The sequence below is a fragment of the Gymnoscopelus microlampas genome (assembly GCF_963454915.1).
Source record: "Gymnoscopelus microlampas genome assembly, chromosome: 17".
NCBI lineage: Eukaryota > Metazoa > Chordata > Actinopteri > Myctophiformes > Myctophidae > Gymnoscopelus > Gymnoscopelus microlampas.
In genome coordinates this window covers 17608473-17622090 of record NC_139954.1, presented here as the reverse complement: position 1 = coordinate 17622090, position 13618 = coordinate 17608473, and the positions used below count along the sequence as shown (strand labels likewise).

Here is a 13618-nt window from a genome sequence, read left to right as displayed (position 1 = left end):
ACTTTTGTTAGCTACTTTAGCAGCTAAGCAGGTGTTTTGTAGTGATACAAGGACAGGACCATTGCTAAAAATGCATTGCTTGATTTGTTTACCTCTTGTTCAGCATAAGGTATATTGAAGGACTTTGAATGAAAGAAATGTATTTCTGCAACAAAGGAATGTGGTGCTATGGATAATAAGAACAAACTAAACCAGAGTTGAGTTTGCTACTCTTTCTGTAAAGTGTGTTGAAAATGAAAGGTTTGAATTGTACACCCTTGAAAAAGGTTAAAAACAGTGTTTCATGAGTTAAAAACAACTGCTAAAAAATCATCACTTATTAGAATAAGTGATGATGTCGAAGTCATCTGCCTTAATTCATTGTAAAGTAATTACAGTAATGCTGACTGATCGTCAAAGCCATGTTAAAAAGCACTTTCAGTACAGTTTGAATGTTCTATTATTTACATTTGGAGCTTAAGTGAGCTAGTGTTATGATAGCCACCTGTTGTTCTTGCACAACGTATGGGAAACTAACAGAGTATTTTATTTGTTTTTGTACTGTCTTGCCAGTTCTTACGTTGATCTTTGGATCGTAATCAATTCATGATCAGTTCAAGTCTTATATCTTTCGGTGGGGACCGCTACACACAACTTGATGAAATTGTCTGAAAATTCCAATGCACTGCATGATTCTTTGATGCCTCTTATTCCACATGATGAACAAGAAAGGCAAAATGATTGGTTCTCAAAGGTCAATAAATATAAAGATGGATTCATTAAAGATGTTGATGCCTGGTTCTCAGTAGCCAGAGGACCCCCAAGCCAACCTCAGCTAGAGGCTCATGACAGGCCTACTGAAAGGCCCCAGCAGCAGAAGTAAAAGTAAAGCAAGTAAAAGTCTGGAATTCAAAATGTACTCGAGTTAAAAGTACAGAAGTATTGGCATCAAAATGTACTTAAAGTACCAAAAGTAAAAGTACTCATTTTGCAGAAATGTCCCATTTCAAGTTTTCAAAATGTATAAAAATCTTTTGAAAATAGCAGATCTACAAGCTCACAATGTTTCGCATCGCGATGCATTATGAGCTTGTAGATCGGCTATAACTATTTTCAAAAGATTTGTATGCATTTGAAAACTTGAAAAGGGACATTCTGCATGAGTACTTTTACTTTTGGTACTTTAAGTACATATACTTTGGTACTTTATGCCATTACTTTTTTACTTTTACTCAAGTCAATTTAGAATTCTGGTTTTACTTACGTATTTCTATATTGCAGTATTGATTGTTTTACTTAAGTAAAACATTTGAGTACTTTTTCCACTACTGGTCTATCAGGGGCGTCAATTGGGTATAGCAAGGTATGGCATTATTTTCAATCATACATGCAAGCATTAAAAGGATATGCTGCTTGCTATTTTCCAAATGGAATAGTTACAAGACATGTGCTTCATAAAATAAAATCATGAATGTGATCTATGTCTACAGCATTGATTATTATGTTATTAAATTACTGTAAAATAACTACAAATTCAAATTAGAACAAAATGATGGCTTTCACAAGGTATTATATTCTCCACAACACTTGTATTCCCTATGGTATATACCCAAATGGTATATTCCCCGGTTCAGTAGGTCAGCACAGGTGCAATGCATTATTGTTAAGATTTTTTTCTAGTCAGTGGCAGACAGTTGTACCACTGTTTGACTAATCATGCCTGTTTCATTAAGTTCATCTTAAGGTATAACAGCACTAGTCTTTCTTTCCAAAATTTGGGGTTCCTCCCTGGGGGAGACTAGGGTTGGATCTGGACGTCGTGGCTGCACGTCATTGAGCTGGACGTCTAACGATGACACACGAAAGAAGAGGACGCCTGAGTATCACTTCTGTTTGTAATCTATGTAATATCTGTTTGTTTATCTTTGTAATATATGTTTCATTTTGTTGATTTGCAGTGACCTTTGGAGTTGCATCATGGCGAGGTAACTACACAATCCAAACCGCACACACACACACAGGCACACCGGAAAAAGTGGAGTGGATTCCTGGAGCTACCCCCCCCCCCTCCTCTCACACAAACACGGTATACAGCTGGTTGCCTCATTCATTCGTTCGCCACCACGGTAAAGGTCGTGGGGCATTTTTATTTTGTCTTTATTTCATTTTGGTTAACCAATTTCAATACATTTGTGAATAACCTGTTTTGAAGGAACAGTGGGTTGTGAATAGTGACTCTCTGTGAACTGACACTAAACTGCGTGGTATTGGACAAACTGTGGACTGGATTGGGGATTATTTTACAATACAAAGTCAAACTGAGGTTTTTTGTGTCTGTGTATTTCATTCATTCTGTTGTTTATTGAGTTGAAGGTATTCTTTTGTGGGTAATCAATCCCTGGTTTCAGGTTTTAAGGTTCATTTGGTTCTACTAATTGTGCATTTAAATCCTGTGTAAGGTTGGCTTTTAAAAAAGTGTTTTTTTTGTCCAGACTGGACTAAATTCGTGTTAGGCTTTGGCCTAACTGGCACCCCAAACAGTAATATCAAAGCTAAACCGTTACATAAAAAGTGGCACCCCAGATGTTTAAAAGGACCTCAATCTCAAGCAAAAACAACTGAGTTCACAGGTGCAAAACCGGATCATTTTCAACAAACAAAGGAACAAACAAGCAAAACTGTGCAAACAAGCTCAGTGGGAAATAACAATTTTATTTATTCAAACGCAATCAAAAAGGGAACATTTGCAATTTCAAAATGGAAAAGTTTGATGGAAACTTGTGGGTCTTTGATGAAATAGAAACTCAGCACCCGTGTTGGTGTCAAACCCACCACCCTCAAACAAATCATCACCACCACCACCACCCTCAAACAATGTCAACTCAAGCTAACCAGCCTCAAATACATGAACCGGATGGAAATTCACCTGCAGTAAGTGAAATAAATCAGATCAATGAACCGGATGGAAATTCACCTGCAATAAGTGAAATAAATCAGATCAATGAACCGGATGGACATTCAACTGCAATGAGTGAGCATGAACTGGAAATTGAAACGCCATACTGAAGTTCTGAGGGTTGTAAATACTGCTCTGCCCCTATTGTACACAATTTGGAACACACTCAATCATCAGTAGCAACATGCTTGAAAAATCTGGAGACCATGAATACAGAAATATTAACAATATTAACACTACTTCAGTGGCTGGAACTGCTGTTCAAACCACACTACAAACCAGTTCTCCTGTCATACCACCTACTGCACCATCTGGTAAGGCGCATCAACATCTGCAGTCCACGCTACGCACTGGTGGAGGTACACGTCGGGAGAACGTACAAGGTGACCTGCGAGGAGGATTTATGGGCAAATCTCCCATTAAACTCCAATTAACCACCTTTGGACAGCGTGAGGACACCTAAGATCTATTGCGTTATTTGGAAAAGTGCCGTGACTTTCTCGCCATGCAGCCCCTGTTGGATGAGGAACTCATTGTGACACTCAGGAATGTGTTGCATGGCACTGCCAGAGACTAGTGGGATGTAGTAGGCCAGGAGACCAACACCTGGGCGTGTTGGTCTATGAGGACGAATTGGCTGAGAGTTCGAACCCGAGTACAGGGTGAAGACGAAAGCCTTAGACATTTTGCCTATATGTACAGGTCTCTGTGCCAACGTTGGCAGCCTCAGCACAAGCAAGCTGCGAAGCAGTGGAGTGAACACGGTGGATTGCGTTGGTTCGACTTGGACAACAGCTGGCAAAAGACAGGGAAAATCGGCGTGTTTATGACCAGAGAGTACAGACAACAACACCAAAAACAAGACAGAATAATGCTGTAAAAGTCACAGTCACTGTGAATACAACCACTTCTTCCAAAGCTCCAGCACCGTTCTGTTGGCGTTGCAAGGGCACACATGCTCCTGCTACACGTCCCCTTGCGGATGATGGAAAGAAAAGTAAGGGATATCAGTCTTTTTCAGGACAAGGTCCCCAGGCTGGTGCCAACACGGTAACTTCTGTGCAATTATTTTCCCTGAAGCTTTCCGCATCTCACCCACTTAAACAAACCTCAAAGCAGCCATCACTCCAATTGATGGTGCCCGTAGCGATAGGACATTGGAAAGGGAGAGCGATTGTGGACACTGGCTCCTCCTTCACACTGCTTAATCGGGGCCTATGGACAGCAATGAAGGAAAGGGGAAAAGGTGACATGACTCCTTGGACTAAGGGTCCCATATACTTGGCCGATGGAGAGCAGAAAACACCAGTGGGTCAGAGTGAAGTGAAGTACAACTTACATGGCAACTTACAATGGACTCAAGCCACTGCTGTAGGTGTTAGCTTTCGCTAGCAGAAGCCTAAACAAAGCGGAGAGAAATTACTCAACCAGCGAACTGGAGTGCCTAGCTGTTGTGTGGTCCGGAAATAATAAAATCTTCCGACTTTATTATTTTTTTCTAGATAAACTTTATTTTGACGCGCTATTCCTCCCACAGTTTGGGCCTGACAGACTGCAGTATGCTTATGCAGACTGCCTATCACATAATCACCTCTGTGTCCTGTACAGGCCACCATCGGAGGCCGGTCTCTTTGATGTGGGACCTGAGACGAGGGCGGGGCTGCACGTCATTGAGCTGGACATCTGATGATGACACACGAAAGAAGGAAAACGCCTGAGTATCACTTCAGTTTTTAATATATTGTAATATATGTATTATCTGTTTGTTTATGTTTTTAATATATGTTTCATTTTGTCTCTCTGTTGATTTTCAGTGACCTTTCGAGTTACATCATGGCAAGGTAACGACACAATCCAAACCCCTACCAAAGTGTGTATGTGTGCGCGATTTAGTGTTGACTATAGTAGACTATAGATCTTCCGGGTTTCTTCTTCTTTCTTTCAAGATAAAGTTTATTTTGCCGCGCTACTACTCCCACAGTTTGGGCCTGACAGACTGCACAGTATGCTTATGCAGACTGCCTATCACATCATCACCTCTGTGTCCTGTACAGGCCACCATCGGAGGCCGGTCTCTTTGATGTGGGACCTGAGACGAGGGCGTGGCTGCACGTCATTGAGCTGGACATCTGATGATGACACACGAAAGAAGGAAAACGCCTGAGTATCACTTCAGTTTTTAATATATTGTAATATATGTATTATCTGTTTGTTTATGTTTTTAATATATGTTTCATTTTGTCTCTCTGTTGATTTTCAGTGACCTTTCGAGTTACATCATGGCAAGGTAACGACACAATCCAAACCCCTACCAAAGTGTGTATGTGTGCGCGATTTAGTGTTGACTATAGTAGACTATAGATCTTCCGGGTTTCTTCTTCTTTCTTTCAAGATAAAGTTTATCTTGCCGCGCTACTACTCCCACAGTTTGGGCCTGACAGACTGCACAGTATGCTTATGCAGACTGCCTATCACATAATCACCTCTGTGTCCTGTACAGGCCACCATCGGAGGCCGGTCTCTTTGATGTGGGACCTGAGACGAGGGCGTGGCTGCACGTCATTGAGCTGGACATCTGATGATGACACACGAAAGAAGGAAAACGCCTGAGTATCACTTCAGTTTTTAATATATTGTAATATATGTATTATCTGTTTGTTTATGTTTTTAATATATGTTTCATTTTGTCTCTCTGTTGATTTTCAGTGACCTTTCGAGTTGCATCATGGCAAGGTAACGACACAATCCAAACCCCTACAAAGTGTGTATGTGTGCGCGATTTAGTGTTGACTATAGTAGACTATAGATCTTCCGGGTTTCTTCTTCTTTCTTTCAAGATAAAGTTTATTTTGCCGCGCTACTACTCCCACAGTTTGGGCCTGACAGACTGCACAGTATGCTTATGCAGACTGCCTATCACATAATCACCTCTGTGTCCTGTACAGGCCACCATCGGAGGCCGGTCTCTTTGATGTGGGACCTGAGACGAGGGCGTGGCTGCACGTCATTGAGCTGGACATCTGATGATGACACACGAAAGAAGGAAGATGCCTGAGTATCACTTCTGTTTTTAATATATGTATTATCTGTTTGTTTATGTTTTTAGACTATAGTAATCTTCCGACTTTCTTATTCTTTCTTTCAAGATAAAGTTTATTTTGCTGCGCTACTACTCCTACAGTTTGGGCCTGACAGACTGCACAGCATGCTTATGCAGACTGCCTATCACATAATCACCTCTGTGTCCTGTACAGACCATGTGGGACCTGAGACGAGGGAGTGGCTGCACGTCATTGAGCTGGACATCTGATGATGATACACGCAAGAAGGAAGACGCCTAAGTATCACTTCTGCTTTTAATATATTGTAATATATGTATTATCTGTTTGTTTATGTTTGTAATATGTTTAATTTTGTCTCGCTGTTGATTTGCAGTGACCTTCAGATTAATCAAACTGTGTGATGAACCAAGGGAAAGTCATTCATCATTGGTGGTTTTGCCATTACCTGAGGAGGAAATTGCAAGCAAAATTCATGGTTTCAACCAAAAATGTATATTCTGGAAGGTTTTGTACAGGATGTACACCTGTGGCTATCAGAGGTGAAACAGCAAATGCATGTCATTATTCAGAAGGAACTACCAATACATGTCACTGTTGAAAAGGAGCCACAAACACCGGTCACTGCTGAAAGTGAAATGTGGAGTGCTGTACATTCTGATGACATTGGACCCCATGACAGTATATCAAATGTATCAAAATCCACACACAAATCCACTCCATCAAAATTATCTTCAACTTCATCTGCTCATCATAGCTCAGGCTGAAAAGGCTGCTCTCATGGAACAGGTGGCTGGCTTACACAAAAATATGAAATTGAAGCATAACAGGAACAACTCAGAATGCAAAAGGAGCAACTGGAAATGGAGACTCAGCTGGAAGCAGCAAATGCAAAGGCACATGTACTGGAAACCATGGGCCAAGGAACTCATCAAGAGTGTCAAGTGGGACAAACTCAAAGAAAGGAGCTGCTGCTCCAAAGGAAACAACCCCATTCAACCCAAATGCAAATACATACCTACCTACCTAAAAAGGAAACAATGGAAACCACAAAGCCTCCCTCCCAGCCACAGGTTGTGAGACCAAAACAACCACTTCATGAAAAATCTGCCAAAGCTCATTACATGACTCCTCTAATGCAATACTCTCTCCCCAGGCAAAATGTTCAAACCGAAAATATAATAAACCAAAATGTGCAAACTGAAAATGTACAGCTTCATGGGAAAAAGAATGTTCAAGGTCATGTCACTCACACTACACCCCCTGCAGGTGATATTTGTAATGTGCTACGAAGACAGAATGAAAAAACTGCTTTACTGGTTAAGCAAAATCTGTATTCCACTTTACCACCAAGAGACATTCCAGTTTATGATGGTGACCCATTGCAATATGAAATGTTTATCAGGGCATTTGAGAGAGGAGTGGAGAAAAAGACTGACGATTACAGTGACTGCTTACATTACTTTGAACAATATACAAAAGGCCATCCATACAAGCTCGGATAAACCTGGAGGAACAAGGCATGCAAGCTACAGGAGAGGCATGGACATCGTGCTAAGCTTTCTGACCTTGTACAATTCATAGAGAGACAGGTAAAAAATACTGTCTGACCCACTGTTTGGAAACATACAAGATGCTAAGAAAACTACAACTGTCAAAACCTCAACCATCATCAAACCAAGAGACACAAGAGACATTCCAAGAAGCAGTTTTGCCACAACAGTAACACCCATAGAAACGGCAGTGCAGTCAAATGGAGTGGAAAGAAGTGTATTCATCAGCTATCATAATGATTGTCTTTTCTGCAATAAAAGTGGTCACACATTGGAGCGGTGTCCACAGATGAAATAGAGAAGACACAGAGAGAAGATGGACTACTTAAAGGAAAAGGGAGTCTGTTTTTGGCTGTTTGAAAAGAGGACACTTAAGCAGAGACTGCACAAGTCGTTTAACCTGTGATACGTGTGAACAAAACCATCCTGATATACTCCACATTGAAGAAACCAGTGGTGAGCTGTGGATTTTTGAACTAAGGGTACTGTATTTTATGACGTCACGTGCGCAGGCATGTGCACATAGCCACTTACTAATACTGTATTCAACATGTGATTATTAATGTATTTATATTTCTTATTATTTTGTTGCATTGTTAATTTGTTGTTTTTATTTTTGTTTCAATTAATCAATTATTTAATTTTCCTTTTAGTTTTATATAAAAGCCCTTTACATAGACTCACCCACAGATAAGCAGTTAAAATAATCAGACAACTTGTCTTTGTCTTGTCTCAGAGAACTGGGTGCTCTGCTAAGCAATCCCCTTCACACTCTGCAGTGCACATTCAATTCAAGTACATGGCTTTTCTCCAGTAGCCTAATGTTATGCAAAGCAGCCAGGTAGACGCTATTGAGAATGTCTCGCCACTGACGGCGCTAACCTTCAGAGGCTATTGTTTAAACTTTAAGGTGTTAACGACCGCCGCTGACGGTGAGTGCATGTTGAGCACGCGCGGCCCCCACAGTCTCATAACTAAGGGTACGCCGTACCCGCCCGTACCCCCTAGAGCTCAACCCTGGAAGAAACGGAAAAGAAATCAATAGGAAACAATGCTGTCGTCTCACCTCACACATGTGGTCATATTGATGAAACCTCCATCTTCTCCATAGTACCCGTTCAAGTGAAGAGCCACAGGGAGACAGTGTTGCAAACATATGCATTTTTGGACCATGGAAGCACATCCACATTCTGCACTGAAAACTTAATGAGAAGGCTAAACATTACCGGACAAAAAACAAATATTCTTCTCCGCACAATGAACCAAGTGAAGCCTGAGACCAGTCACCATATCTCAGGTTTGGAAATAGCCAAGTTGGACAAAAATGATTTCATACAACTCCCTAATGTGTTCACTCATAAAACCATGCCTGTCTCACAACACAATATTCCAAAAACAACAGGGCTTGTCACCATGACCTTATTTGAAACATATGAAACTGCAAGAAATAGACTCTGGTGTTGACCTACTGATTGGCAGAAATGCTTCAAAGTTATTGGAACCTTTTTGGAGGTGGTTAACAGCCAGGCAGATCGACCATATGCTGTGAGGACCCTATTGGGGTGGGTCATCTATGGTCCCTTGATAGGAGACAACAATGTCAGGGATGAGACTGGCTGCACTGCTGCGGCTGTCAATCAAATCATATATCCAGAAAAACAATCAGGACTTCAGTGAAAGAACAAGCAAGGAAATGGAAGCCAAGTCAGGGTAGGATGAAAGATGGACTACTGCGTGAAACAGATCTGTTCCGCAAGGTGGCTTGCCTCCCACAAGAAACGTTGGTGGTTTTGTCCTCATACCCTTTCGCTATGGTCTGGAACAGCAATATTAAAGGTTACATTTTATTTTTCTTTCAGCTAGTTCCCATCATGGCTGCACCTTCCTCGATCATCACCTGCTTGTCTCTCTCAGCACACCCTAAATTTGCTATTTGTCTTGCGTTTCAGCATCCTTCTCCCTCCGCCTCAGATAAACCATCTCTACCTCACCTCTCGCTTTATCCACCTCTCTTGCTTTATCGTCTAACCTTCTAACCTGGGCTTATACTCAAATGTAGTCATTTCTGTTCTCATCCCTCCATGTTGCTTCTAATGAGAATCGTAGCATTTTCAATCCGGCCGCCTCTAGTTCTTTGCCCTCTACTAACATGACCACTTGCCCGGTGATTTATTGACTATGGTTCACATAATTTATTTTCTGATATTGCACTAACATGTTTGTGCTGTCTTTTTCAGGTCATGTATGCCAGGGATGTGTGGTTGGAGGATGGAAAGGAGACAGAGGGTACAATTCCTAATAATTGGATCGACAGGGGTAAGGGAACCATTAGATGGCCAAATGCCAAACAAACACAACTTACAAGATGAGAAAGGACCCCCAGGAGGACTGGCTGACGTCCCAGTTAGTCAAGATAAAGATGACTTCAGGCAGGTTTTTGGATCATTTACTCAATAATTCAAGTACAAATAGTTGAATCAATATTTACAGTTGAATTGTATAACTTCTAGTTAAAGCTTGTGAATGTGACAACTACAACCTGACCAGCCAAGCAGAGGAGGAAGAGGAGGATGTGGATGTGGTGATAAGGGAAGAGGAAACCTGTTAAAAGACAAGATGATGACTGATGTAGAGTTCATATGTTTCTCAAGTAACTTCTAAATATGAAATGTGTTAACAGAAACTGGGCCTCACATTGTAGACCATTCATGTTTTATATGACGTTTTGGAGCATTATGGGTAACTTTCTTCTATAATCAATTTATAAGTCCATTGTCAAAAATGACAATCAAATGCTTTAATAAGGCTGTCTATTTTAGATATGGATATGTTTATTTTTACTTTATATTGCAGCCGTATAGGTGCCCTCCTTTCCTATCGCACCAAGGAAGTTGCAGTCCAGCCAGGACAACAATGTGTTACTCAATGCTTGTTGAGTATTGATGTCAATTTATGACATATGATAATGATGTATTGGGTACACACAACATGAAATCAGTTACAAGCTGATTGTTATGTTTCAGACTCTGAAAATCAAGCCCTGGATGGCCTGGTGGATGTCGTGGTGGACACCATGTCTGTCGAGTTGGAGCATGCTGAGGGGTCTTGGCACAGGGAGATGTCTACACACAGTGAGTATGAATCACATTTAAGCAGTCACCTTTTGTATTTCGATCTAAGAACATTCTTTGTCTTTTCCAGGCTCCCGACATGCAAGTGTAACACCTCGGAGCAGAGAAATGTCCACACCCCGTGAGTATTCACTTTCTCCATTGCACCAACACATTTTAAGTACAGTCAGTACAAGGTGTTACATGTTGTGCATACTAAAGAAATCATTACCATACCTAATTCACAAGCAATGAGTAAGTAGTTACAGGATCAATGTGTTGAACTATGTGTATCAGAGGAGATGTGTGATTGTCAACATCTAAGACCAACCAGTAGGGGTAGTCTTTTTCAGTGTGACATGGTGTTGTAGTAGTATTATGTCCAAGTATTAAGTCTTTAGTGATGGCTCCAGCCATCAGGCACAGTGATGGCTCCAGACACAGTGTCGGATACCGGCACAGCATCAGGACCAGCCACGACTCCAGGTACAGCAACAGCTCGGAGGCACTCTGTCAGGTCCAGACATGATGACAGGTCCCACCGCAGTGATGGGTCGAGGAACACGGTCAGGTCCAGACATGACAGATCCAGGGACACGGTCAGGCATGGTGAGTTGTCCAAAGGCCCCAAGTAATCAAAACCTTTACAATTCAGCAAGTAGTATCGTGCACCCCTAATTGTTACAATATGACATATTTATTATTTCTCATCTAATGTATAGTCATCTGTCTTGGAAAGTTTTAATGCAAAAATATCACTTTGTAATTTCTAAAATGTACTTTTGTTCTTATTACAGGTGCTATGCAGTGACTGAGAGGCCAACATGGGCATTCCCATTGCCAGCACAAGGTAAGTTCTGATCTATTTCAATGAAGACCCCCAACAAACTGGGGGACACTTAATTTGCAACCCTTCTCTCTTCTGCCCATTCTCTCCTTTCTTCCTTTACTGTTCTCTCTGTCTCCTCTCCTATCGGGACACAAAAACTGCTCTTCAATTATATCAGTGTTTTGTATCATTGTAGGGTGGTGTCTATAACATGTCTCTGTGTACACTTACTTATTTTTCAGTATACCAGAAGAAAGTCCTGACCATATCAATATTCACTAAAGAACCTGCCTCTTCAGCGGCCAGTCATGTTGAGAGAATGGAGGACTTCCAGAGAGAGGAGCAACTCCTCAGTGATGTCCAAGCTTTTAATACCCTGGTAGGCTTTTCAAGAGTCTGGAAGTAATGAACAGCATAAGATGCACTCGCACACTTTTTACGTTCCTCTGGGATATGTCAGTGAAAGTTTTCATGGACTTATTCCAACAGGTGCTGCAACTTTCCCGTTATAGAGGGAAGGACGTTAAGGACTGTGTCCACAAAGTTCTTGACAGGTATGTTTCAACATACACTATGAATTAACCCCTGTGTGATGTTTGGGTGCGCTGTGGTTTTCAATGTGTGAACACTTATTTGGTTAATTCTTCTAGATGAGCGCCTGACTGCATGTTTCCATTAATTTGCCTTTTTTTTTTTTAGCTTAACACCTGAATCCTCTGTTATGTCATGTCAATGACATAATGGTTGAACATTAAGTGAAAATTAGTTGAACATGAAGGGGGAAAAAGAGAAGACTGCGGCTTTCAGCGCAATACAAGGTAAGCCCATATTTCATGTTGACCAAGGACAAATCAAAATGTAATTGGGTAAAACATGTCCTTTCCGGTTGACATAAAAAAAATACAATGCCAACTGTCTACCGTTACCGTTGCTATCATAACATTTTAAATAACTGGTGGTTAGGTGTAGAAGGGAGATGGCTTTGTATTAAACTAGTTGTGGATGTACAAGCATTTTTGCATGTCAATATGGAGACTCGCAATCAGTTTTATTGTCACTTCCACAACACACACTAGGCAAACAGGGGAGCAAAATGCCATTCTCCTCAACTCATGATGCACATTAAAAAGAGGCAAACATTAAAAAGTAAAGAGCAGACAACATTGGTAAAAAGTGCTGATGCATTCAAAGTGCAATCCATCTTTCAAGATGTTGGTTTTGGGGGCAATACATGGTTCAGGGTTCTGATGGTTTGGGGCAGCTGTTGGATGACCTGCTGGTGCTTCCCCCTGAGCTCTTGAACCTCCTACCAGATGGCAGGAGTTCAATCGAGCTGTGTATTATGTCAGATAGGGACTAGGACAGCATGTTGCCTTTGCACATTTTTTATTGCCTTTTTCTACTATGCAGATGCAGTCATGAAATTCGACCCAGAAGCCACAGAGGACCTCATAAGGCAGCATGCCGCAGACCACCTCAAGCATGCTCCAGCGAGAAGGGGAGGACACACAGCAGGCACTCAGGACTGATTTAACTTGAACTTTCACTGTCCATTGTGGGGGATCTTAGTGTCACAGTATTGTACAGTGTTGTGTAATTTGAACTTGTGTTCTGTTCAACGAAGTAGCTCTGGTTGGACCTTACCCTGGTAGCTCACTGGCTATTCAGTACAGCACTTGTTTAATATGTTTCAGTTGTTGTGGAACCGGCCCAAGCAAAAAGGGTGTCCCTGCAAAGTAAGCTGTGCTATTATGTTTTATTATTATTTTATTTTCATTCGACTAGTGACGTGGACTTGGACTTAGCCCCCCTCGGACATACCTGTGGACTACACCAGGTACAAATGACTTTTTTGTTGCTCTCCCTCATGGAGCTACTTGCGGATTATACCAGGGTCAGTCCACCCTAGGTGGACACGCACTGACCTTTTGCACCTTAATCCCATGTATAACGCACTGACTTTTTTGTCTTTTTTTTTATTGTACTCTTTTTCTCTAAGCACCTTAACGTCATAAGTATATCATGCACAGTATACGTACATTGCTGCTATGCTCAGGCACCTTAGTTTTTATTATCTCAGGTACTTTGTAAATATGTAGATAACTTGTTTGGCCTTCTGCTGTTCTCTTGTT

The 13618-nt window shown here is 41.3% G+C and overlaps 1 long non-coding RNA gene across 1 annotated transcript; it reads left to right on the top strand.

Annotated features, from left to right (window-relative positions):
• Positions 1-10115: 10115 nt before the first annotated feature.
• Positions 10116-12180, top strand: LOC311065282. Its single transcript, XR_014602814.1, has 5 exons — positions 10116-10799; positions 11071-11266; positions 11455-11507; positions 11729-11865; positions 11976-12180. It is a non-coding gene; the product is annotated as an uncharacterized lncRNA (long non-coding RNA).
• Positions 12181-13618: the final 1438 nt, after the last annotated feature.